This window comes from Haliaeetus albicilla, chromosome 27 (assembly GCF_947461875.1).
Source record: "Haliaeetus albicilla chromosome 27, bHalAlb1.1, whole genome shotgun sequence".
NCBI lineage: Eukaryota > Metazoa > Chordata > Aves > Accipitriformes > Accipitridae > Haliaeetus > Haliaeetus albicilla.
The window spans coordinates 2,156,399-2,181,987 of record NC_091509.1 but is presented as its reverse complement, the minus strand read 5'-3'; the positions used below and the strand labels follow the sequence as shown (position 1 = coordinate 2,181,987).

The 25,589-nt window shown below is 50.6% G+C and overlaps 1 long non-coding RNA gene across 2 annotated transcripts in view; it reads left to right on the top strand.

Moving 5' to 3' along the window:
* The window catches only part of LOC104315686 (uncharacterized), a 41,262-nt gene extending 15,954 nt beyond the window's left edge, over positions 1-25,308 (top strand). Inside the window, exons 5-7 of one of the 2 annotated variants that reach the window (XR_011322479.1) lie at positions 4,976-6,481; positions 11,294-12,205; positions 17,099-25,308. This is a non-coding gene — a long non-coding RNA (uncharacterized lncRNA). The remainder of the gene's footprint in view (positions 1-4,975; positions 6,482-11,293; positions 12,206-17,098) is intronic. The other variant, XR_011322480.1, reaches the window with a different exon arrangement.
* The last annotated feature ends 281 nt before the right edge of the window (positions 25,309-25,589 follow it).

The window sequence follows — 25,589 nt, the reverse complement described above, 5'->3', positions numbered from 1 at the left end:
TATCTGCTCCCTGTATCATGCCCTAGGAGAGGGTTTTGAGTCTGTACCCTGGAGTTTCTAGGAACTGTAGTCACTCCTTGTCGCATGTATGCAACCCAGAAGTGCAGATACAACAGCACTGGCTGGTCTGGGAGGTGTTTGTATGTTTCTGCTGTTTTCTACCTGTGTGTATCAGAGTCCAGAGAAAAGAACCACACCCAGCTCAAAGTTTCTGTAGCAAGGCCTTGTATTTTAGCAGCTGATGTTTTCATCTTGCAACAGGCGATGGTGTTGCCTGTATGGCTTGGACTGACCTTTCCTTACACTTTAGGGCAAGCAGCACTTTTCCTGCCTTTGCAGTGCCGTCCCCGCGGCACCCAACTTGTGCCTAGGTGCTGGTTCAGCTGCAGCAGATGTCCTGGTGCAGATATTTTGCTAGGTGGACGTGGCATTTCTAACAGAGGACATGTAAAAGCTCAGTGGGAGTGCAGTCAGGCTGTTACCCAGGGCTGTCTCCTCGGGAGTGAGGAGCTGCTGCTGTCCCCATCGGTGCTGGCACTGTCGGTGCGGCAGTCAGCTGCCGATGCTCACTTTTGGGGGTGCTGCGGGTAACGGGTGCGCCCAGCTCTGGGGTGCAGCTCCTGTCTGTCTCGGGCTTTTGCCAGGCTGCTGCCACTGTGAGAAGCACTTGGGGTGTTACTGGTGGGCTCTTTGCAGGTATGTGGTGCTTACTGGGAGATACTGGGAGCTGGACCGTGCCTGTAGCGCCCACAGTGTGCATCCCTGGTGTTCGCACTCGGGGTGTCAGTACTGGGCAGTGATTTTATTTGTAATTTGAGTTTCAAGAGGCCCCTGGGTGAACCTCAGGTTAGGGCCAGGAGTGCCCTAAGGTTTTCTGGCTTAATGTGGGTCTTGGGGCTTGTCTGGCCTTGAAAACTGAGGGGTTCCTCTGGGATCCCCTTGCTGTGGGTTAGTATTTCCAGGTCCCTTGCAGTGCTGTTTTCATCCGCCAGATGTGCGCAGTTGAGCCGTGTTGGCTCCGTTCCTGGGGATGAGGTCAGAAGCTTGGGATTGGGAGAAGGGATCAGCTGTTTTCCTGACGAGGGGCTGACGCAGCCCTGCATCCACCCCTGCATCCCCCCCGCATCCCCCGTATCCCCCCCGTGACCTCCTTTTGCAGACAAAGAGGGGAAGTGCTGGCTGCGCACGCATCCTGCCCTGTGCTGCTGGCAGCCCCAGCCCCCCCGCCTTGTGCTCAGCCCCCCCCTCCCTCCGTCCCCGCTCTGAACCTGGAAAGAACAGCTCAGCTCCCATTTCAAGGAGCCTTTGTCCTGTCAGACAGCCTTCTTTGGGTGATTTGTCTTTCTTTTTTCTGCCTGTGACAAGACTGTAATTGGGAGGGGGCCTCCATCTGCTGCTTTGGGGAATGGGGAGGGGTTGCAGGGAGAAATCACCTGCCTTGGTATACAAAGGCAGCACTTGCCCCCCCCCCCGCCCCCAGGCCGGCATCACCACCCTTTTGGGTGCTTAGTTATTAGGCAGTCTGAGAGCAGGAGCAGGGATTAGCAGTGTTTTGTGCCATTAAATGAAACGGGGATCTGTGGAGCATTGTGCAAGCCCCTCTCTACATCCCTCAGTTGTGGAGCTCCCCACATCTCTCCCATGCACCCCATTCCTGCCCTGTGCTCTGAGCCATTGCTGTTGTAGTGCTCCTCTGTTCCCGCACCCCCCAAACCCCCTTCCCTGCTGACATTACAGGCTCGGGTGGCTGCCCAGCAGTGCCAGCGTACCCCAGTCCTGGGCTGGCACAGAGCTCTGCCTGTCTCCATCGCTCCTGCCCCATGGCACCGTCTTACCAGGCTGGGGTCCACCCTGATGTCTCACTTGTGTTTTCCCAGCACTCCCAGACTGAGTCACCTAGGGTGTGCTGGGAATACACCCGTGTTTAGTAGCCCCAAAGCAATATTTTGTAATTTTTTTCAGTCCCCCATTGCTCACAGGATGAGGTGTTCTGGCACTTCATCTTTTGATACCCCTTCCTATGCGGCAGCACTGCAAAAATGCCTGCTCTTCAGCACAGCCGTGATGCTGATCCCCCTGCCCTGGCAGCCAGTTCCAACCTGCCAAGCTCCCTGGTGTCCCAGTGCCAGCCTTGCTTGTCTCCTGTCATGCAGGGGGACATGCCCGTAGTTTTTTCAGCTGCATAAATGACAGTAATAAAATCAAGCCTCCCTGGGTGTCCCATCCCAGGTGTCTCTCACAGAAAAGGCCCTTAAATGTATTTTTGTAGTTAGTCATATAGCCAGTGGGACTTTCTCTGTGCGGCTTTGTGGTGTGTAAGTGCTGATACCCCAGAAGCAGTACTTCCCAGGCTATGTCCTTGTGGGCTGGATGTGTGCAGTTATGGTACTGAAATGTGTGCTGGGCACCCCACTCCTGGCTGAATTTAATCCTTTGGTGTTAGGATTTTACCTGCAGTCACCTATATAAATGCTTTCTCTCTGTCTGTCTTTCCCTTCATTTTTTTCTCAAACTCCTTGCTTTTCTTCCTCATCCTCCCTTGTGTTTAAGTTACCACAAAGGACTTGGGATCCTGGATCTATGTGTGGTTTTCGTCTCACGGCTAAGTGATGCTTTTTGGCCCTTTTTGAACTGATCTTGGGAAAACTTCTTGCGAGATTCGCTTAGGAATTTAAGCCTCAGATTCAGCTGGATTTGGCCCTATGCTTGCATACTCCTGGCTTAAAAGTTGGATGCTCAGGGAGCAGCTTGCAAGGTATCCTTGTGCTGGTTTTGCATGTACCCTTTCATCCCTAAATCTTTCCTAGGGACAACATCTGGTCCACCTATTTCAGATGGGTGCTGGTTTTCCCCTCATGTCCGTCTTCAGCCCTTTCTCTGATCCCTGGGCCTGGGCATGTTCCCACAAAAGGTAACACCAGGCTTCAGGCACTTACCCTGATATGGAATTTAATACAGAAGAAATTTGGTGTTTTTTCTCAAACCTGGAAAAATATGTAAACATGGAAGGTGGCAACATTAGTTGTCGGGAGTTGTATGTGTGAAACATGCTTGTTTAAATACAAAATACTATCCTTTTCCTAAGAATTGTGGATGTAACACAGTGAAGAAAAGCAGAATATAATTTGGGTGGTGGGGAGAGGCAACCAGGAGAGCTCAGGAGGCAACAAGGCTGCAGAAGTTTTTTAAGCAAATATTTTGGCTATAACAACAATTTAAATGACCCAGTAAGGGCTAGTTGGAGTCTCTCTTTCTGCCTGGAGCCTGTGGGGCTGGAGCAGGGCTGGAGAGCTGTTCCCCCCCCCAAGCCAGCTCATCCAGCGCCAGAGGGTGCTCATGTACCACCATGCAAATCCTTCTTCTCCCTCAGCCATCTTAGGCAAAATGTTTTCCTTCCCTGCAGTCTCCATTTTATGTTTCTGACGCAGAAAATGAAAAGGTCGGCAAAGAGGGGGAGGACAGGGGAGGAGCGGGACATGCCGAGGCAAAGCTTGGCAGCAGCTTTTTCGGCGCTGGGGCGTGATGTGGGGCTGGGGTGGGGGAGGCAGTGAGCCCTGACTTGTAGCCAGGGGGATGCAGAGCGAGGGGCTCTCTGGGGGGGTTGCCAGAACTGGGGAACGCAGGCAGAGTGGATCTGCAGAGAGAGATTGTGTTTCAGATGAAATACTGCTTGGAACACCCCCCTCTCCTAGCCCCTGCCAGCCCCTGAGACTGGATGGTGCCCTCCCTCCTTCCATCCCTCACTGTCACAGGATGCTGTAGCTGCAATATTGCTTTTTTTAACCCGCATCTCCATAGGAAGCTGAGCAGACCCCACAAACTGCCTGGAAGCAGGGTGGTGCTAAGGTTTTGCTGCAGACCTGCTCTTGTCTGGGCTCCCCAGATGAGAGGGACTTTCCTGTTTTTGTTGCTCAGGACACTGAGATCTATTCTTGCTCTTTTTGTCCTTCCTGCCTGTGTGTATTGCAGGGGATGGGTTGTTGCCCCAGGTTCGTTACCAACAAATTCTGGCAGCGGCACCTTTCCCAGCTGTGTGGAGAGCCCCAGGAGAGCTGCCAGCATCTGATGTTGAGTAACTATTGTCAGCGTCTTTATTTGTAGTAACCATTTTTGTGTTATTCGTCACTACATCCTTCGTGTTGTACAGTGGAGCGCTTAGGGGTGAGCAGGCATTTCCCAATCCAGGACGTGAAGCAAGCTGGCAAACCAAACTGCTGTAGGCTTCTCCAACAGTGAACTTCACTGAACCAACCAAGCAAGGATGCTGCGGGCTCAAAGATGGACTCGTGTAACTGTGGTCCTGGTCACTGCCTCTTTGCAGGCTCTTGCTCTGCGATGAGCACAGCCCATCTCTCCCTTCCATGAGAGGTGGTTGGCAGGAGACAGTTTTGTGAACCTCTGTAGGGCTCCTGAGTTTGTCTGCAGCTTTTTTCAGACTAAGGAGTGCAGTTTAAGGGTTTTCTTTTGTGGCATCTGTTGTTGCAATACCTGAGAACCAAATTGCTAGGTCCTCACCCTTACAGGTATGTGCACAGAGATAGTAGCTGGCGTAAATGCACCAACTAATTTCAAACGAGCTGAAGCTGCCAGCTCCGAAACCTGCTGGAGGTGCAGATTAAATACTTCACAATTTGGTCCAAGTGCATCAGCAAACTTGAACAGAAATCCCTGGGAAAGCTGACTTTTTTTAAGTCTGTTTAGATGACTCTGCCCAAGCAGCTCATCTGTCAGTGACAGGGAAGTGGGGGACATCCCTGCAGGACTGCTCAGTCACTCCTTGTTATAGAAATTTGTTCCTTCCACATAGGTGAATCCTGGTTGCTCTTGTGCTTATTAAGTCCTAGGCCCAGTTTATTCTCAAGTTCTTATATCCCTTTTTGTTGCTTTCTGAGAAATGTGATTTTGCAGTTTAATGGAGCTTTTTGTTTTGCTTTTACCAACTGCTCCGTGCTTTTTCTTTTTTTCTTTCCCACAGCCATGCATGAGAATGATTTTCAGGAAGATAATAAACATCATAAGAGCTGCTGTGGTTTCTGGGGATAGTTAGATGAGTATCTTTTCCTTTAAATATCCTAAGCCAAAGCACCCTTTGTTTGTGATCTTGTGCATGCCCGCATATACGAAAATAGGTCAGTGATTCTGTGCAGGCAGCAGCCGTGCTGTCTGCTCGCTAGCCCAGGGCGTCAGCCCGTCTGCGGGAGGAGGCACGGAGGAGCAGTACAGCCATAGGTCAGCTCTGAGGGAGGGATGCTCATTCTCCCCTGCCTTGTTACTGGGCAGCTTGCTGCCTTTCGGACTGGCGAGCAGACTGGGGGACAGTGCTGGGAGTGCTACAGGCTTCTGCAGCCCCCTTGTCCAAGCTGTCAAAGGGTGAGCGCCCGGCGGAGCTGGTCAGGGTTGCATTTCTGTGCTGCTTCTCCCCCTCCCCATGGTTGAGGTGCAGCAGGAAGGGGTGTCTTGGCTTTTGTGATCACCCTGGGATGGGCGCAGACCCCCCTGCTTGTTCCAGCCTGCGGTGAAGCAGTGAGTTTTTAGGCATCCAAGCAGTGGGATGCCTCAGTCATCCCTCTTACTGTGTGGAGCTGGCAGAGGCAGTTGGAGTTGCAGGATGGGGTGCAAACCCTTTCCATGCTCCTCTATGTGAGTCCCAGGAGTGTTGGTGGGACTGTTTGTGTTCCCAGAGAAGCAGGTGTCTGTGACAGCTTGACTTTGGTGCAACACAGAGGAGGGGGCCATTAACAAGGGGCAAAAAAGTCTAGGGACTGTGATGATGTTGGGCATATTTCAGTCACTCTTCCAGCATCAAACCTGCAAACACATCTCCTGAAACGCTTGCCCTCATGCCACTCCACAAATCCTTTGGTGTTCAGTGTCTTGCACTGAGCTTTGATGTGCAGGTGGATACTGTGGATATTGTCAGGCCTGAAGTATCTGCATTAATTTAAGGCAATAGATGTCTTTAGCAAGGTTATCTTGCTCTTTGTGGGAGAGTCACCTGTGTCTGTATCTGTAAACACCAGGGAGAGTAGTGCTCTGATCTTTCCCTACCCTTTTGTAAAGATGTTGTTGCATGAAGCAGCCAGAGCTTTGGTACTTAGTAAGAGGGCAGTTCTGGTCAGCTGTTGACTGAAGAAAAGCTGCGTGGTTACCGACGGGATAACTCCTTCAACAGCTCATGGCTTACCTGCGTTTGCTGTACTCAGAAAAGAAAGGTGAGGAGGGTGAGAGAAGAAAGAACCTCCAAAGAAGAAAGGAGAAGGAGCTGCACTTGCTGAGTTTGGACAATCCTCTGCCAGTAGGACCAAGTCAGAAACCACTTCTCTATGGTGCTCACTGGGGAGTTGTTCTTAAAGCTTTGACCCATGCTTCTTCCTGGGCCCTGGCAGATGTTTTCCTGGGGTTTCTCCACTTGCCTTATGAAAAGATCAAGACTGTGGTCCTGGAGCTGGACAAGACTGTGCTGAGCACTAGTGTGGTGCAGGTGAGTTTCTGCACCTGCCCTTTTGTGTAAGGATGGGAGAGAGGCATATAGTCAGGGAGCTATTTGTACTCTGCATCTCTTCAGCTATGCCCTGGTGTGGGTCCAGGCAGTTCTGTCCCACTGGTTTGTGCACTTCTCTTGCAGAACTTGCTCAAGCTGCTGCCACAGCTGGTGAAGCTCAGAAAAATGCAGGTCTGGCAGAGTATGGGTATTTTGGGGTTCTGTTAAGTGACTTTTCCTCTAGTCAGACAAATGGACATCACATCAGCATCTGGCCCTAATAGAAAAATTGCATTTTTTCACTGTTTTGTTCCTTGTGTGATGCCCCGCTCCACTTCCCACTTCATGCTCCTTGCAGTCTCTGTGTCTCCCTTGCTCAAAAGATGATGAGACAGGCTAACACACATACAGATTTATTCTCAGAACCTGGTGCTGGTGGTAAACATCAACTACAGCAGTAAAAGTTCCTTTTTGGGATGTGAGGAGGGGGAATAAATGAAAGAAAAGGGAAAGGGAAAACTCTCCCCAGTGGCCACCTAGGATGTGAAACAGCAGGAGTCTCCTTGAATAAGCACTTTCTCCAGTGCAGCAGGGAGTCCCCCAAATACATTTCCTACAGTAACTCTTTGGACTCTTCAGGTCTTGCTGTCTCTCTATTGTCAATCCTTAGGCTCAGAGTGTTGATTGGAGCAAGCTTTGGTAAGGTGCAGATGTTGCAGCGCTAATTGCCCATTAAGCTTAGTGCTGCCTATCCTTGGGTGATGTTTAGTGGTTGCTTTAATGACCCTTGTCTCCTATTGTTGTCTACTGAGGGCCCTGGTACAAGGTTACAGCTCGCAGCACAAAGCAAGGGCAGGAAAAGGAAGGTCAGTTCTCCCATCAGTGGTAATTAACTATTCTACTCTAATTGTTTCCCATTGCAACACACAGCACAACAGACCTGGGCTGCAGGGCTCATCTAGGGGAGATAAGGGAGAGGCTTCAGAGTTATACAGGTTATGGCACTGTGTGGGCTGAGGATTAGTTTTAGGTCTCATTTTGTAAGCCCTTGCATGCTGTCAAGGAAAACAACACTGGAAAGTCTCTTCTGCCTGGTCTGTCTGCTACACACACTGTCTTACAGTAGGGGCTTTATTTCTGTACTCTCCTTTTCTTCCTTATGCTGCTTCCGATAATGTTTTTTAGCATCCTTGTGACCAACCATTGATGAATTTAAATTATGTGCTTAATTTGTCAAAAAAAAAAAAGGCTACCAATGTCTTTAACCTGCTTGGACAGCAGTAATTCTCTTTGGGCTGCTTAATTCATACCAGCTTTATTACCTAAGTTTCTAAATAGACTGACTCTCTCTTCCTGTAGAGAAGGCAGCTTTATTATCTCAGTTTGATGTAGGGGAGTCTAGATAAGTAAATTTTGGACTTGATGGATTTTTAAGATCCAAACAATATCTGTCCTTATATAGATGTTCCAGAAAATCTATTCTCCCTGTCCTTGTTCCCTGTGTACAAACTTTCATAAAGTGTGTGGTTGCTTGGTTTCACACCCCCACTCCCCACCCCACTTTTTTTAAAAGCAGGAAAAAAAAAGAAGAGTTAAGAGCTCCCTATTTGTCTTCCCAAAACATCTTGAGAGGGTCTCAGTTGTCCTACTTTTTTTAAGACACAGAACTCCAAGTTGTCCACATAGGAGAAATCTGATGTTTGAAATGCAAAAGCATCTGGTAAAACTCAGAATAACTCATTTTCTCCTGCCACGTTTAATTAAAAAAAAAATTTAAAAATGGCCATGCAATGCCAGTAGGAAACTCCCATCACGAATTTTTTTTTTCCCTTTCTTCAGTGCAAGAAGTCTTCAGATTGTCAGATCTAAAAAGCATCCTTTAGCAGAACAGTTAAGTTTTCAGTCCCATTTAGCCTTGCTGCAGGGTAACAGGCAAGAAGAGAGCAAGGTGAGGAATGGGAAGAGCAGGACCCCATGTCTGATGAATTCTGCATCAAGGAGAATGGGCTGACTAGGAGTTAAGACCATGACCTCAAATGAGAGCACTGCTGCTTGTCAGAAACAGGGGAGTGGAAAATAAATCTGATCTTGTTCCTAATGCTGGAACCTTTATAAAGTTTGAGAAGTACAGGAAGGATGCAATATCTCAGAAATGCCCGTTCCTGTGGGTTTTTTACTTTTATTGATCAGGGTACCATTTTTACAGTTAAGATGCTCTCAGGGCTTAGAAGGACCCTCTCTGAGAAGGATGATGATTCTGCCATCGCTCAACCCTTGCCGATGCTCTTTCTGGAAGCATCTCCTCCTGTGCCCAGCTGTGTGTAACCTGCCTGGTGTCTGCAGCCTGAACTTAGTCTCCTTCCTCCTCCTCAGCTCCTGGATAACCTTATAAGACTATTTGTGGCTGTGATAACATACACTCAGTCTGAGGTCTTCTGACAAGGGTAGATTTAAATTAGATATTAGGAAGAAATTCTTCACGGTGAGGGTGATGAGACAGTGAAACAGGTTGCCCAGAGAAGTTTTGGATGCCCCCATCCCTGGAAGTGTTCAAGGCCAGGTTGGATGGGGCTTTGAGCAACCTCACCTAGTGGAAGGTGTCCCTGCCCATGGCAGGGGGGTTGGAACTAGATGATCTTTAAGGTCCCTTCCAACCCAAACCATTCTATGATTATTCTCCTTCCTGATAACTTGCCCGAGGATGGAATCTGAATGCAAAACTGTTCTGGAGACAAAACCTACCTGTTCATAGTTCTGGTTGCTGTAACAGGTTGGGAAGCAGCACAAGTAATGAGCAGTTGTTTTTCAGTAACTGCCTGTATTCAGTCATGTGGGAGTCCAAAAAGCAGAAGGTCTCACCTAGCAAGCTGCTTCAGACATGTGCCTGTGCTGCTGCACGACCCTGTGGCATGGACATGCTCAGTGACGGTCCCTTGAGACTCGGTTGGTCGGTGCTCATCTCAGGAAGCATCTCTTTATCTCTGTTTAAACACATCTTTCTGCCTTATTCTCCTGCTGATTTCTGTGCTTGTTGCTGTGTTGGACTCTGGCTCAGGTCAGCAGGAAACAAGTGCTTGATAGGTCTGAAGTATGCAGGACTGCAGGCATGACTTTAATGCTTTCTGCATTTGATCTTACAAGTGGGAGCTGGTGATGGCAAAGAAAAAGATTGCTGCCTGCCAGTCCTAGTGCCTCCATGCATCCTGCACCTACTCACTTACCTGCTGCCTCTGGCACTAAGACCTAATTTATTTTCTTTTGCTTGGTAGAGTGGGCCTGAGCATGATACGGTGTGTGGGCTCAATCTCTGCAGACAAAAGCAGGACCTAACGTGTAGGTCTCTGAGGGATGATAGCTCTGGGATAGCTTGGGGACTGTGGAGCAGGTCTGTACAGAACTAGAGAAATCGGCTCTCTGTGAGGTGAGTACTTTTCTGTGGGCAGCTCAGGGAACTGGTTGGTACCCTCTGGGTTTATTTCCCAGCCACCTGCTTGTGGGTGGCTAGGAAATACACCCAGAGGATTTCCAGCACCTGGAAATACCTGCTGACTAGGCTTTCAATGCCTTCTGTACAGTCCTGCTTTCCTGACCAGTTTTTCTCATGACCAGCTCCAAGACACAAAGTCCTGGGATCAGAAGTGATCTCAGTGAAGGCAAGATGTTTGCTGTGGTTGGGGAACAGGGGTTTGGATCTCGGCTGCTCTGAGCAAAGACAATTTTGGCTCCTTGCTGTGTCTGTGGCTGTAAAGCCTGAGGCTGCATCCCAAAGATGCCTTATTTGTGGTGTTATAGTAGAAGCCTTTTTCCTATTAGTGCTGCAGGTGTGCTGTACTGCGCAGGGTGGCAAAGGAAAGAAACATGGATGAAACAAGCGGATGTGATGCCTGGAAGGACCGTTAGCTATTGTTTTGTCCTGTGATAAAAGACTGGTGATGCTGAGTCAGTGTCCAGGGAGGAAGGAAAGCAAGAGGCAGCAGCAGGATGCTGACTGCAGATGTATCCGTCCCTCAGAGGATGAAAGCTCTCTGCCGAATGCCTGACTGCTTCCCTGACACGTATCCCTGGTGCTTTGTTCTTTATCTTACCTGGTCTAATATTTATATGCAGCTAATAAGCCTTCTTCTAACATACAGTAATATCTCCAGTATAACTCTGTCCCATCCCTTGTCCCAGGCTGCCGAGCCAGCCCCGCTGTGTTGTACTAGACTTGGGCAGGTCGCTTCACGGTGTCTTTGCACCCTTCTCTGGGGCTGTCAGTCTTTAAACAGCTTTAAACAATAGGTCCAAAGAAATCACCTTTTTATTTCATTTTAGAGACTGGAGATTGTTAAAGCATGCAGACCTTTCCTGTTGTGTGTGTGTCCCATACCAAACTACTGGGGGGAAAAAAAAAAAAAACAAAAACGTGGGGGTGGGGAGCCTTGAGCCTTGGTGCTGGCTTGGTTTGTATTTATGCTGCAGAGCTCTCTCATCTGCCTGTGAAATGCACATGAGCATATGTATGAGCAAGCTTTGCCCTTAGTCTGAGCACACACACTATCCAGGAACAGAAAGGACCACTTATCCTGGGAGATCTGCTGCTGAGAGAGCACTGAGGTGTTGCCTGAAGCAGTTAATTATCTGGAAAGGGGGCGGGATTTGCCTGCATCTGAACGGGGGATGGGGGGGTGAGCCACACTTCTGGCAGTGAGGTCAAAGGGATTTTCATGGGGTATGTCTGGAGTACTGATGACAGTTGCAGGGTAGAAACTATGTTCATGCTTAAAGCAGGTATTTTAAGAATCTCCTTCTCTATTTTGTCTTTTTTTTCAGTGTCTGCTGAGAACTTGAAGAAAAGCTTAAACGTGACAAAAGAACAGATTTTTGAATGTGCAGTGTAATATTCTGAACTTTCCAGCTGACACAAATGAGAGTGACGACAAATTTGTGGGAAAAAATTACAATATCCTTTTGCTTTTAGGAAGAAAAATGTTTCAAAGTGGATGTGAGCTATGGCAAAAGGGATTTACAGGTCTTGGCAAAGTTTGGAGAGAGCGAGCAGAAGGGTCTGTCATGGGAAAAGGCACTTCTGTCGTGGTGTGGACCACGGAGTGTTCAGCATCATGGTCTGGTGATGGTGGCATCTGTGCTACTGCTGAAACCTTTGAGTGGAGAGAAACCACGGCAGAGGTTGAATGTTGCAGTGCTCTGTGGTCTGTTGCTCACTCTGATGTTTTCCACCTGATGTTTCGTTTATGGTCCTTGACTTGTGGGTTTCACAACCTTGTTAAGGATGCCAAGACACAGCATGAGAAGTTGCAAATGATGTACTCAGACACAGAGGACCTTTATACGGTACTGGGCCAGTACCATATAAACTTTCTGTTTGACCCCCAGAAAATGACTGTTGATAGTGTCTTCATAGAACTGAAATAGATTGCTGGTGAACAAGATGCACTTTTCTCCTCTTAATTCTTAAGTGTTTCCTTCATTGTCCAGACCTGCCATGCTTCTTACTCCCCCTCTTCCAAAGAGGGATGTTAACTGCTTTTGTGGGTTTTTTCCCCCACCCAATCATCCTGCGGCCCCCAAGCAGCTCTTTCTCCTGTTCTGCAGCAAGCTGTCATGGAGAATCAGAAGCAGCATGAAACAGATAATATGTTGTGCAAAGCTCCTGAAAGAGGAGGCAGAGAAGAAACACCAGGAGTGACAGCAGCAGAGAACAGCTGGTAGACATGAATGCAGGTATGAGATGCAATTAGGTGTTTGGGACAGCAGAAGTTTTGGACTGGATGCAAAGCCCTACTAATAATGTGTGCAGAGAGCTGCAGGTGAAGAGAGAAATGCTCTGGAGCTGGATTCCCAGGGATGGAGGCTTGGGACAGCATGAGTGGTATTACTGTCTTCTTTACTGAGAGGGTAAGTCCTGAGAGCAGCACTTTGCAGGTTCGCCTGGAGAGCTTTCAACGTATGTTTTGGACAAGCCACAGTAAACCCATTTTCAGCAATGTACAAAGCCTACTAAGATACAGAGAACCTTGCCAAACCTGAGGGCCTTCCTGAGAGGCTTTTTCCCTGTATAAAATGCAGCAATTTGCATGACACACCAAAAGCCCATATGGCCATTCCATGCTGTAGTCCTGTACTCCATCTCCTTTGTTTTCTTGGGAGGCTTGGTGGCTATTAGCAATCACAGCTCTTCTCCCCCCTTCCCAAGCCATTATGCTGTGCTCTTTTATTGTAGGGGTCGGACATTAGGCTCCTCTATTCCAACCACATACATTTCAGATTTCTTTGCAAATGTGTTTTAGAAGGGAGGAGGGGGAGAGGCCATAAACAGTCTTACGAGCTTTCCCAGCACTGTAGCCTGAACTTTGGGAGTACCTAAACCAGTGGGATAGCCTTGCGATGATTGTGCAGACTCAGGTTCCTCATTCATCAACCCATCTGTGCCTTTACCTGTGAGTGAGTGAATCCTACAATAGCAGGTACTCCTGCATCAAAGCTGTAGTGCTTTCTGGGAGCAGAGTGGACCTGATGTCCCTCCTGGCACTGCCCGATGAATGGCAATACCATGTTCAGATGTTAGTGTTGTCCACTTTCCTTCCTAGCTCCATACATGCTCAGGGACATGAGTGTAGATCTAACCCTGTCACTTTGCAATAAAACAGCCATTTCCATTACCTTTTTGCAACATTACCTGTTATAGTAGGATGTTAACGAGTTTAAGGTTGGAAGCCTCCTGAACCTGTAGCTACTATAGTCACAGGCCTGAAAGCCCACACAAGTGACCCATCTCAGCGGTTGTGGTTAGTCTGAATTCAGCCTTCTGCTTGGCCCAGGAGGTTAACATGACTCTGTGAGTGCCCTGTGCTGTCCCCACAGCATGGGCTTTCTCCCTTAGTCTGCTCCCTGCTACCAGATGCATTCTTCACTTCCAACATATGGACTCAATTACTGTCCCTCTCCCTTGATTTCCTGCCTCTTTGGGTTTCCTGAAACGCATCCCCTCCTCCTAGCAGATTGAACTCCTGCAGTGAGATGCTTTGCAAGCTCTTACATTCCTCCCTCCCTCCCCCTATTTTGCTGCCTCTAACAAGGTGGTCGTGATCCAGAGCACACACAGATAAGGCTGTAGAGCCACACTGTCACTATAGCTGAGCCCAGGTACCCCAAAGGCTTGGCTTGCCACAGCAAAACCAGCCAGCCCACTAAATGCCCAGCTCCTCTTGTCACAGAGGTCCCCACCCTGCCTCAGCATCGGTCCTACATCACCCTGTAGTTTTCAGCCAAATGCTTTATTTGCAAGACTGAGGGGTTTGGGGTTTTTTTCCATTCCCTTCTGAGGCCATGGACTTTCTGAGCCTTTGTGCTTTGAAAGGAGCATCAAACTGCTCTGGGTTTCTCCTGGGTGCTGTTTGGCTTCTTTCCTGGACGTCTACTCCTGCAGAAAAGCCATGTGCCCGTGGCTTCTGCCTTTAAAAACATTTGAGGAGGAGGGGAGAGGGAGCCCTGTCTTCTCTGTTAGTGGTTCTCTCAGCCCCTGCCTGCTGCTCTGGGGGAGCCCCAGGCGCTGCAGCATCGGGATGCTGGAAATCTTAAGAAATCTGAGCTAATTCAAGGGCCAGAGGGAGATGGAAGTGGTTACATCATGCAAACAAACAAGTTAATGATTTCCATCCCCTTGCTGGCATGTTTCAGTTTTCAGAAGGGGGTCTGGCCAGCAGCTGTGCCAGCAATTGTAGCTCAAAAAGAATATTTTCTTTCTGTGTCAGCTTTCATCCATAGCCCCTTTGGATTCCCCTGGCTCCCACAGATGCCAGAGTTTCCAGGGCTCCTGCTGCTGCAAGTCCCTGTGACTGTTTTCCCTCCCATACCTGGTGATGGAGTTAAATGATGGTGGAGGATGAAGAAGGCACTGTTTGCTCCCTGCTTGCCTCCTGCCCCATCCTTCCCTGAGCAGAGGAGAGGCTTTTTCCAAGGATCCAAGTGACACAGCAGCACTTGCAAATGGAAGGAAAAGCTGCAGCTTCTGTGCCTCTGAATCCAGGAGCATAGGGGAGCAACTTAGGGTACAGCTCGGGGGAAGATCCAACAAATAAGTATCTCCGGCTGAGCCGTCCTGCAGTCAGTTTTGGATACAGGAACCTCATTGTATAATAGTGCTTACATATTGTTATGTATATATAGGGCTTATATATTATTATATATTGTATAATAGGCTGTACTATAATAAGCCTGGACACTGTGTGTGTCTGGGTTCTTTCATCTAAGGTCACTGAGCCCCAGCAACAGGTGCATGGGCATGGATTGTTCCTGTGCTGTTGTTTGAGCTTCCCCTCTAGGGATGGTGCCCATTCTCTCCTGGACCACTTCCCCCAGGAGGAGTAGTAACTCCTTAGGATCTCCTGAGTGCCAGAGCCCTGTTTGCCCAGTACCCAAAGAGCCCTTTGTGTGATACCAGACTAAACTCAGCACTGCTTTTCTTACCCACAGCAGGAACACATCAGTTGAGCTCTGCCATCAGGAGCATCACCTTAGATGTGTAGCACCTCCCTAACTTTCTACTTGTGTTCTCCTGATGCCTTTTCCTATTGCAGGCATTGGTAGAAGCATGGAGAGGTAAAAGCCCAAAATTCTTGAATCAGGCAGAGTAAAAGGGTTTTTAGAAGTCCTTGAGTATGCTAAAGCTGGAGGGGAGTACATGAAGCACAGAGGTGAGGTGAGGACCCCAGCTATCAGTGTCACAGCATCCTTCCTCAGCCTTCCAGTCCTGTTGTCTGGCTTCAGCTGAGTTTAGCCTGAAGTCTCCACTGGGCCACCACCCTGTCTCATCCTCAGAGACCCTTTGCAGCAGCCTAGACCCTCCGCTTGGGCTTGGCATAAGCGGATGTATAAGTGTCAGAAACTAGAAAGCTGTAATAGATGCCAGTGGCTTACTGCTGTCGCTCAAACCTGCCCTCAAAAGTTTGAGAGCCCCCATGGGTGAATTTGGACTAGTTTGCTCCAAAAGGAGCATCTCTGCCAGCCAAAGTCACAGTGATGGGTGTTGTGTCTCCCCTAGGCCCCCCGCTAAAGCTCTGGTGACTTGTGGGGTGTACACCTGCACCCTCGGATCCTTACAGCCTCCCTTCACTAGCCCAAAAGCTGGGTCTGGGAGCTAGGATTCATGCCCTAGGCTTCCCCCCAGCATGCTGGTGCTGTCCCTGCTCCCCTCAGCCATGTTTCTGGGGTGCTGGGTGCCACCAGCTCTGCCCTGCCGTGGGCAATGTGGGTCAGCCTGGCCGGGGGACGGACGGATGGACGGACGGACGGGGGGGGGGGTTGCCTGCCGGCAGGTGGCAGCCTGTGCAGGCAGCGCAGGCAGGCTCTCACAGATGTTTAATGGGATTTTATAGCTCTGGGTTTCATCGGGAGCTGTTGTCATGGAAACGAGGATCTGCAGAGAGCCCGTGCATTCGGCGTTAACCGCCTCGGTGCCGTGCCGGTGGCCGGGGGAGGATGCGCAGGTCCTCTTCAAGGCGTGCAGTGAGGGATTTGTGCCTGGAGCTCACAACCTCCGCCTGGCTTTGCAGAGGCAGCGGGAATGTGCTGCTTTATTTAGGACTGGAGGTTTAATGGTCTTTTAAAATCCGCTGCTGTGCTGGTGGAGCACAAGGCTGTGCCCCAGGGTGGGGGTGCAGGGGGGCTCCGTCTTCTGCCTGGCTGTCCTGGCCCTCTCGTTTTCAAGCTTGGGAGATTCCCACACAAACAACACGAAGATGGGTGCAGTTCTCCCAGGTTCCCAGCTTGGGGGGGGGAATATATCCTACCAACACTTGGTCCCAGCACATCTCATCCTACGCTGCGGCTCAGGCACCTCCTCTGGGTCTGTGGCTGGACGGGAGGGGGCACCAGAGCTGCACTGCCACTGGGGTGGTGGCAGCACATGTGTCACCCCTGCACATGGCTCCCCCGAGGGTGACATCCCTGTTGCTAGGGAGGATGAGCAGCTGAGGCCAGGCTAATCTCCTTAGTGGCCTGAGCACCATCACGAGAGTGAAAGGGAGATTAGAGGGCAGGGTGGCATTAGCACCCCGGGACGCTCATTGGAGAGGAGCAAGGAGACAACTGGGCCAAGCAGAGAGGGAGAAGACCCTGGGGGAGATCAGCAGAGGACCCAGCGAGGCCTCTGTCAGCAGCAAATAACCCAACAGCTGGGATCTCTGAGGAAGTGAAAGGCTTTAGACAAGAAGCCCAAAAATCCTGGCGGAGCTGTCCCCACACCCTCCTCCCCGGGGAGGAAGGTGTTGCCAGGCAGTCTGGGTCCTAATCCATTCCCTCCTATCCAGAGGTGAGGGGGAGGTGGATGCCTTCCCACCCCCCATCGTACCCATGGGGCATGAAAACATTCCCTCAAAGCATATACAGAGTGAAGACCTACTGAATTTTACCCCATACCTGAGAGACATGGAGGAACAGGGTGCGGAATTTTTATTGTCGCTTTCCATGATACAAGAGGCAAAAGATGCTATTTTCTGTAGTGGAGTAGGGTGCGAGGCTGTCGCTGACAAAACTTCTGTGAAGGAGTCCAGATGCTGGGCTCCATTCCCTGTTTCTGCCATGTGGGTGTCACGGGGTCCTGTGTTTTCTTTGCAGGTGGCTAATGGGGCCAGAGTGATGGATGTTTTACAGGAAGCTTTGCAGGCTGGTGGCCTGTCCCGCTGGAGCAGGGGAGCGTGGCAGGATAGGTGCTGCTTGCCAGGCTGTGCTGCCTCTGTGCTTCTTCCCGCAGAGAGCTCCAGGGCTGGTAAGGGAAGGAAAAAAATGCTGCCTACTATTACTACTTGGTGTTTGTTCCTTCCTCTCAGCTGTCAAGGAAACCATGGCATGGTTCACATACCCAGCTGGTATTGCTGCAGTTGCTGATGAGTTACATCCTTTTAATCCATATCCAAAATAGCTTCTCCACCCCTCCATTCGTGCTGGCTTACACAGCACCTTTCACTGTGTGCTCCCCCCTGCCCTCGTCTGTTCTCCCACCCAGTGATGTGGACTGGGACGCCAGAGTTTTTCTTAGAATCATACAATAGTTTGGGTTGGAAGGGGCCTTTAAAGGTCATCTAGTCCAAACCCCCTGCAACGAGCAGCGACATCTTCAACTAGATCAGGTTGTTCAGAGCCCCGTCCAACCTGACCTTGAATGTTTCCAGGGATGGGGCATCTACCACCTCTCTGGGCAACCTGTTCCTGTGTGTCACCACCCTCATCATAAAAAATTTCTTCCTTATATCTAGTGTGAATCTATCCTCTTTTAATTTAAAACCTTTACCCCTTCTCTTATCACAACAGGCCCTACTAAAATGTCTTCTTCCAGGCTGAGGAAGCAGAATCATACCTTTTATGTGCCTAAGTGCAGTCAAGACAGGACTGTTGCACTTCTGCCAGGAGACTTGCAAAGAGATGGAAAGAGTCGAGATGGTAGTGGGATATATGGAGATACTGCCAGGTGCCAGCAGTTACAGGAGAAGAGCCTTGTGCCATGTTAGGGGCAGAAGGAAAAGAGATCAAGAGGGCTTGGTAAAGGATACAGTTTTGGAAGCAGGTTCAGGAATGACAGAGTTTGAGGAGAACAGTGTGAAGAGATGTTAGAGCAGGTTATGTGCTGCTGAATGTGGTCCCTGTATGGCAGATTCTGGGTAGAGGGGATATAGTGTGCTCAGGGTGGAAAAGAAAGCAGAGAAAAACAAGACCCAAAGTGGGAGTGAGGACACATGGTGCCAGATCTGTGCCACAGAAGTGGCTGCAAGCTGGTGACCAGACCAAAAGAGCGGAGGAGGAAGATCTCTCAGCCAAGCATTTGGAAAAAGAAAACCAGAGTAGAGATGTAGAAGAAATGAAGCTACAACTTTTCTGTCTCAACTGTAGGAGAAGGGGGTCAGGAGAAGCATGGAGAGAAATCTCCAACTCAGTTTCAGCAGCCTACAGCAGCAGTGGGATATTTGCCCATCTTTTACATGCAGAAAAGGGCAGGGATTTAAAGTAATGGGCTGTTCTACCTTTTGGCCTCAGCGAGGTCCAAGGCTAGTGCATGGTTAGCATAGCCTTGCTGCCCCCTCAGACCCTGATCAGCTTGGTGTCTGCATGGCAGACATGTCTTGGTGCTGTTGGATGCGCAGGGTGCCTGTGGTCCTCCACCGGTGATGGGACCATGGCTGTGAGTGTCAGCAGCCCAGAACCAGTAGGTACGTATGACCATAGCACGATGTGTGCTCCTGTACGCCACTTCAGCTGTTGGTGATGGCATGCCCTGCATCCCATTGACGTGTCCCCGACTTAGTTTCACCCCTCTGGCCCTTTCCCAGAGGAGCACTGTGTGCTCTGATCGCAGGAAGCTCTCCTGCTGTAATCAAAACCCTGGGAGGACACTCTCCACCTTCACAGCTGTTTCAGACTTGGCTTCCCTTGGAGGGGGAGGATTTCCCTTTCCCCACCTACAAAAAACAAGGAGCCCTGACTCACTGCCTACAGGGTGCAAGGGCCAAGAGGGCTCCCCTTACATCACACTCACGGGGGTAGGAGCGGCGGGGGGGGGGGAGGCGGTTCATGAGCCTGAACTCTGGCTAACACTGTGGGATTTCCTTCCCCTGCTCTCTGGGTTTTCTTCTTTTTTTTTCTCTTCTCAGAAGGTGGTTTCAGTACAATGTGGTATCTGTGTGGTCCTGTCGTGTTTAACCCCACTGGGCAGCTAAACCTCACCAGCCGCTAAATGGCCAAACACCTGCCTGCCAGTGGGAAGTGGTGAATGAATTCCTTATTTTACTTTGCTTGTGTGCTCAGCTGTTGCTTTACCTATTAAACCACCTTTATCTCAACCCTAACCCTTCCAATTCTGCCCTTTATCCTGCTGGGGCGGGGGGGGGGGGTTGGGTTGTGAGCAAGCGCCTGTGGGAGGCTGAGCTGCCCACGGGTTAACCCACACCAGGTCCCAAGCCTGTGCTGGTTTTGGCATTGCTACGTGGTGCTCTGAGACTGTGTTTGCAGAGGATCCTCTGGAGCTGGTGCTTCTCCGAGTCCTCCTCCCAGTAAGCCTCCTGCCTGATGCTTTGCAGTCACCAGGGGCTCTCCCAGTGGGACATATTGTGCTTCTCCATCACCCCCCTACCAGTTGTCTGGACATTTCTCCATCCTCCGTCACGGCTGCCAAGGAAGACAGGAGCTCAGCGTGTGAGCCTTGTCAGCTCTGATCTCTGACTCCCATCCTGCCCAGGCAGCTGTGTCTATTCAGCCACAAGCAGCTCCATCCCTAGACTGTAAAGGAATGGGAAAAGCTGCCAGGCTTCTGCTTAATGCTTAAAGGACCTGTTGTGGGGGAGCGAGGTCACCAAAAGGGGAGTGCTGCAGCCAGCTCATTGAGAAAGGCGTGCAGACCATGGCAGGGCATGCACACAATAGCTCAGTGTCCTCCTCCAGTCTGGCTCAGCACTTGTCCTACCCTCAGAGCTTCAGCTATATGATTCAGAATTGGTTTGTGGTTGAAGTGACTCAACCGGTGTCCTTTTCTGTTGCCTTGACGTCACACATATACCATCTGCTCCCCACCACACAGCAAAGTGAAGGCAGAAAATCAATCACAAATCCATCGCTGCTGGCCCAGGCACCCAAAGGAAAGACAGCAAGGGTTGAGCCGGACTGGATGCAAGGGGACTCTTCCTCAAACAGGATGAAGCTGTGGTACACAGAGCAGACACGTTACGTCTTGTCCCATTGCTGTTGCCTGGTTTGTGGGAGAGAAGATGGTGGTCACCTTTAACCCAGGTAGTGCTAACCCCAAACTGAGCCAGGGGAGCAGGGCAGGTTGCAGCCTTTGCTGGTGGGTGCAATCATGCCAGGGCAAAAATCTGTGGATCGTGGGTAGGAGGCAGAATTTCTGAGTCATCCTGAAATGTTTTGTCAGTCCTCTGTAAAGTCGCTGCAATCTCAAATGAGATCTGCTGGGGATGACCAGAAGTAACATCTTTGGGCATGGGTTTCCAGCCTGGCAATCCCTTGGTAAAGCCATAGATACTCAATGCCCAAAAAACTGCTAATATTCAGTAGCTCCAGTATTTTCCTGTTGTCCTGATGATGATGATGATGGCATGAGTTGATAAAGCCAGTTGATAAAGCCCACCTGGATTTCCAATGGGGTCTCTTGTAGTCTCCTAAAGAAGCTAAGCTCCCATGGGATGAAAAGGGATGTTCCTATGTGACTGCTAACCCATTTCTTAACAGGCTAAAAGGCAGGAAACAAAATCTATCAGGAAGACTGTGAATAGTAGGAATGTTTCTGACTCTTTCAGTAGGAAAAAACAAAAGACTAACTGTGAAGGACTGCAGAAGAACCTCAGCTGGGTGCTCGGTGGCTTACAGCATCTTGAAGGGTTTGTCTTGCCCTGTGTGCCTTTCCCTTTTAACTCTGTGAGCAGGGGGATGCTCCAAGCTGACCACTGCCGCTTGGAGCAAAACATGGGGTTTATGGGGTGTCCATGGCAATGTCAGCCCTAGTGCTCTGCATTAGTTAAAACCCAGAATCCCCATCTGAGAGCTAGGAATCCCTGGGAAAGGAAGGAGAGGAAGGAAAAGCAACCACAGCACTGGCTGTTTTTGTTTTAAATGTGTTGTGCTGCCTGCAGTTCTGCTTCCCCTGCCTGAGGAGGGACATCATAAGCTAGATAAGGTGCAGAGGGAGGCAGTAAGGATGACTGGGTAAACCTGGGGCTGCTTAATTCAGAAAAGGGGCATGAAGGAGGCGTATGAAATTATAAATTGGAGATGTTTATGTCTCTTCTGCAAGAGCTTGAATGAAGTCAGGAGGGGCAGGCTTAAATACCAAGCTGTAGTTTCACAGCCCTCCTCTTTAAAGGATGTTGCACATGCTTACGGTTTACACGGGTTAAAAAAAGCAACCGAATACATTTATGGAAGAAAAAGGTGGGAGGATGTGAGAAAATTCACTGGCTGAGAAAGATGTGTCAGTGGGGGTGTGAGGGAATATTTGGGACCTGCAAGGAGCGGAGGTGGAGGGAGAGAGCAGTCTGCTGGGATCATGCTGTGTGTTGGGAACGGGTTTTGCCTGGGGGAGAGCTGGGCTGCGGGAGCAGGATGGCTCTGCCCAGAGGAGTGAGAAGGGTGCAGGTTGGGGCTTGGGACAGGGATTGGGGGACGTGGAAGAGCCTGGGGGCAGAAGGGGCTGCTGGATCAGAGTGGGGCTGTGGGGAGAGGAGGATTTGCTGAGGGATGAAGAAGACAAGAAGTGCATTGAGTATAGGCTCCTGCTTTCTTTCAGCTCGCTCTAGCTACACTATGTTCAGCTGGCAGCTGGGGGACATCTCTCACCCACCCCCCTCGCATCCCTTTCTGCTGTAGCCCTGAGGGGATCAGTGCACAAAGCCTGGCAGCTCTGAATGCTCCCTGTGTTGTCTGCGCAAATCAAATGCTTCGTCCCTGCTCGCTGCTGGACTGAGATGGGAGAGCAGCTCTTGGGGAGCTCTCGCGCAACCCAGCAGCAGCAACCCGAGGCTTCCCGGAGGGGTAGACCCATTAGCAGTACCCACACAGGATCCACATACCAGCATCCAGTGCTGAAAAACGCCCACCCTGCACAGAGGACATCTCGACAGCAGACCTGGAAGGGGAAGGGAGGTGGTCCATGTCTGGGTTTGGAGGCTGTCGGTCCGTTTCCAGCCAGGCTCTGCATGCGTCAGACCTGTTGTGCACAAGGCAGAAATGCTGTCCTGTCCCCCTCTCACGCACAGCTGATGTGTCTTTTGCTTTTCTGGTTTAGGGGGGTGAGGGACAGACCCATAAGTGATGTCTCCTGCCTGCTGTGCCACTGGTGAAATGGACACCCTGTGGGGCTGAGGCTGGGGAGCAGGGCAGAGAGAGGCTGAGCCAGCAAGGAGAGGCGAGGGGGTAGTTTCAGGGGTGCTCCAGGGTGAGAGAGGGATGTTGGGTTCATGATAGTTATTCAGCAGAGTCTGAAAGGCTTTTAAATCCTCCACAGGAGCCTACAGCTTCTCCTCTGCGTGGTTTTGTATGCCTGCCCTTGATATCTCAGGAGCTAGGGTGACAGTGTGTAAGGTTTTTCAGTCCTGAAGGAGTTAATTTCTCATGCCTGCAGTGTCTGGGCAGCAATTCAGCTGCTGCTTTGTATTCCTGAGCCTGTCCCCTCCCAATCGTAAAAATACATCTTCCGAAGCACTGAAGGCAGGAGCTTGTGCAGGCAGCGCCGCGTGGCTGTGCTGGTGCCTGCCCCAACATGCCCTGCCTGCGGCGGTGCCGGTGGTCAGCTGGCCACCAAGTGCCCCGGTGCCTGTCGGCGCTCAGCAGCTGCTCTAATTCAGGGCTGTCAGCTTGAGCGTGGCCTCCTGAGCTGGATGAGCTCAGGCCTTAAGCTGTAAAGGCTTCTTAAGGGTAGGCACTGCCTGGGCCTCGTTATTAGGACACCAGCACTCGGCTGTGTCCAGAAGGCAATGCCGGGCTTATATGGATAAGGCCAAAGCGTGACGAGATTCGGGAGGCTGTAACCCTCTGCTGGCACAACCCTGCGGGAGCCTGGTGGGCAGTATCCTCTGTTACACCGCCACTGTCCTCTCCCGTGGGGTGCACGGGGGCCTCGTAAGGAGGTTGTGTCCTGAGGTGCGGAGTCCCGTTTGGGTCACGGTGTTGCCCCTTGGGGAGCTACGCCTGCTGTCTAGAGTTGGGGTGAAGACAGGCAGAGGCCTGAACCCTTAACATGGTGCATTTTGCAGCCCTGGATCCCGTGGTGGAAACTTCTAAATTCACCAGTGTCCTGAAGTCAGGTAGCTCCTCCAACCCAGCCGGCTGCTGTCCCTGATGAAGGTGGTCTGTACCAGAGCCGGCCTGGAGGTGCTTCTCCCCCCTGTTTTTAACAACACCTTGTTTTCAGAACCAAGCAAGACCAGCAAAGCCAGCAAGGTGACAAGAGATGGAGGAGTCCTTGAGGAGACCACGGAGGTCATCAGCTGCTCAAGCTAGAGGTCACCCCTGGACAAGGGCAGAAAACTGTTGGACCCGTGAGAGCTTTCAGTAAGTAAAATAAAATTTCACTCTGGGATCTGTGCATGTCTATAAAGGGTAATTTATTTTCTTCTTGCTCTTGGGGCCATTTGTGCCAGTTTTGGTGTTGTTTTAGCTCTCCTGTCTGATCTTTGGTCTGCCCCTGTAGACAACCAAAGGATCAAAAGCTTCAGCCAAGAGGGGGGAACATCATCTGTAGTTCTCATGCTGGAGCAGACTGGGCAGAAAAGCAGGGACAGAGGGTAAAGTCACAGCCCTCCCTACACATAGCTTAGTGCTGGGGTGCCAAAGCAGGGACCCCAGGTCTTGTCTGGCAGGGTGCTGGCTCTTGGTGGAATAGTTTACAGTGGGAATGGGTCTGCCCCATTTTGTGGCTTCCAGGTGTTGAGTTGTTTTCTTGTTCTAATTTAACATATTTGTAACATTGAAGTAATGGAGTGATCTGCAAGAGCCCAGCATCACCTGGGACTGGTACACAGCTTGGCTGCTGTTGCATCCCTGCAGGAAGAGGTAGGCTGATCCCAGGTAGGAGCTGGGGTACCCAGGAGGGTGGAGGAAAGAATGTGGCTGGGAATGCTCTCGGAAAAAAGGCAGGTTGGCACCCTCCGATCTGGGAGAGCCACCCAGGGAGGGGTGAGCTAGCACAAGTGGTACAGCAGGGTCTGGGGGCTTTTCAGCATGGCTGGGGTCACCCAGCATAGGGCAGGCTCTTTCCTGTGGGAGCCTGTGCCTGCCCAAGCACTACTGGGAGCACTGGTCCCTCATGAAGTCACACAGAGCCTTTGCAGCTTTTAGTTTTAATGCACTTTTATGTTCAATAATAGTATAATTCTGTTTTTCGTAGTATTTCAGGTGTTCCTGGGGCTTGTTATTACATCACAGGTTGGAAGTGCTAATAAAAAGCTGGGTGAGCTGAGGAGAGTGTGTGCCCCTGTGTCAGGTCAGCCCAGCAGCCCCTCGTGGCACGTGGCACAGCCACCAGTCCCCTCGTGGCGGTGGCTGCACTCAGCGGGGCTCTTTGTGAAGGGCATGATGCCTGCTCCCTGCTTCAAATGCACTTCATGTCTATTATCTCGCTCACATCCCAGGTGCTTGGCTCCGGCACACAAACCCAGCGGTGCATGAACCAGAGAGAATAACAGCGAGGCAGCGGCTGCAGATAGGCCCTTGGGAAGAGGTGGGTGCATGCCTGGGCACAAGAGCTTTGTGCTTCAAAGAGAAAAATGCTGATTGTAGAGGGGAATGCTGCTGGCCACAGTCTAGGGACTCCCCGCACTCCAACCTGGGTGAATTAGAAGCCTCCTAAGAAACAAGGCTTGACCCCTTCTTGTGCCCCCCACCCCCCCACCCCGAAAGGGATGAAAGAGTCAAAAAGGGCAGGTAGGACAATTAAGGTATCTGTCCCTCTGCCTTCTCAGTGCCTGGGGCATCAGAGAGCTCCTTGTAGGGCCAAGAGATATTCCACCCTCAGGGTGATGGTGGGCTCTGCCAGGCTGGTAAGTGCAGGCAGGAGTTGCCTTTGTGCAGCCAAATGCCCATGGCTGCATTTAGCAGCCCCTGAAAGCTGCAGAATCAAAGAGAAATTGGGATACGTGAGCTGCACTCAAGCCAGCCTGGAACCTTGCCTGAGAGCTTTTATTTTCTTGTAACAGTTCCCTTAATATAAAGCCTTTTTTCATGGCTTTGCAGCTGTGGGCAAGTGATGCTCTGGTAGCACTGTGTTATTGTGATAGTTTGTATGTACAAAAGATGGAGAAATAAATATTATTTTTGGTACAAAAATGTGATCTTGTCTCCATATCATAACTTTGCTGGTGCAGAGATGAACCTGGAGCCTTGTGGCACTGAGCTGCAGAGACATTGTCAGGGCTGGAGTGGGCTGCTGGGCAGCTGGAGCAGCACTGGAGCTGCCTGTGGTGCTGGGTGCAGCACCAGGAGGAGGCTGGAAGTCCTGTTCCCTGCACAGAAAATCCACCTTGGCAAACCTGGTCTCGTGCCTGAAAGCCCAGATGTGGAGGGGGCTCTGGGAGCGTCCCTCCTGCCCAAATGTCACCCAGGCTGAAAGCCA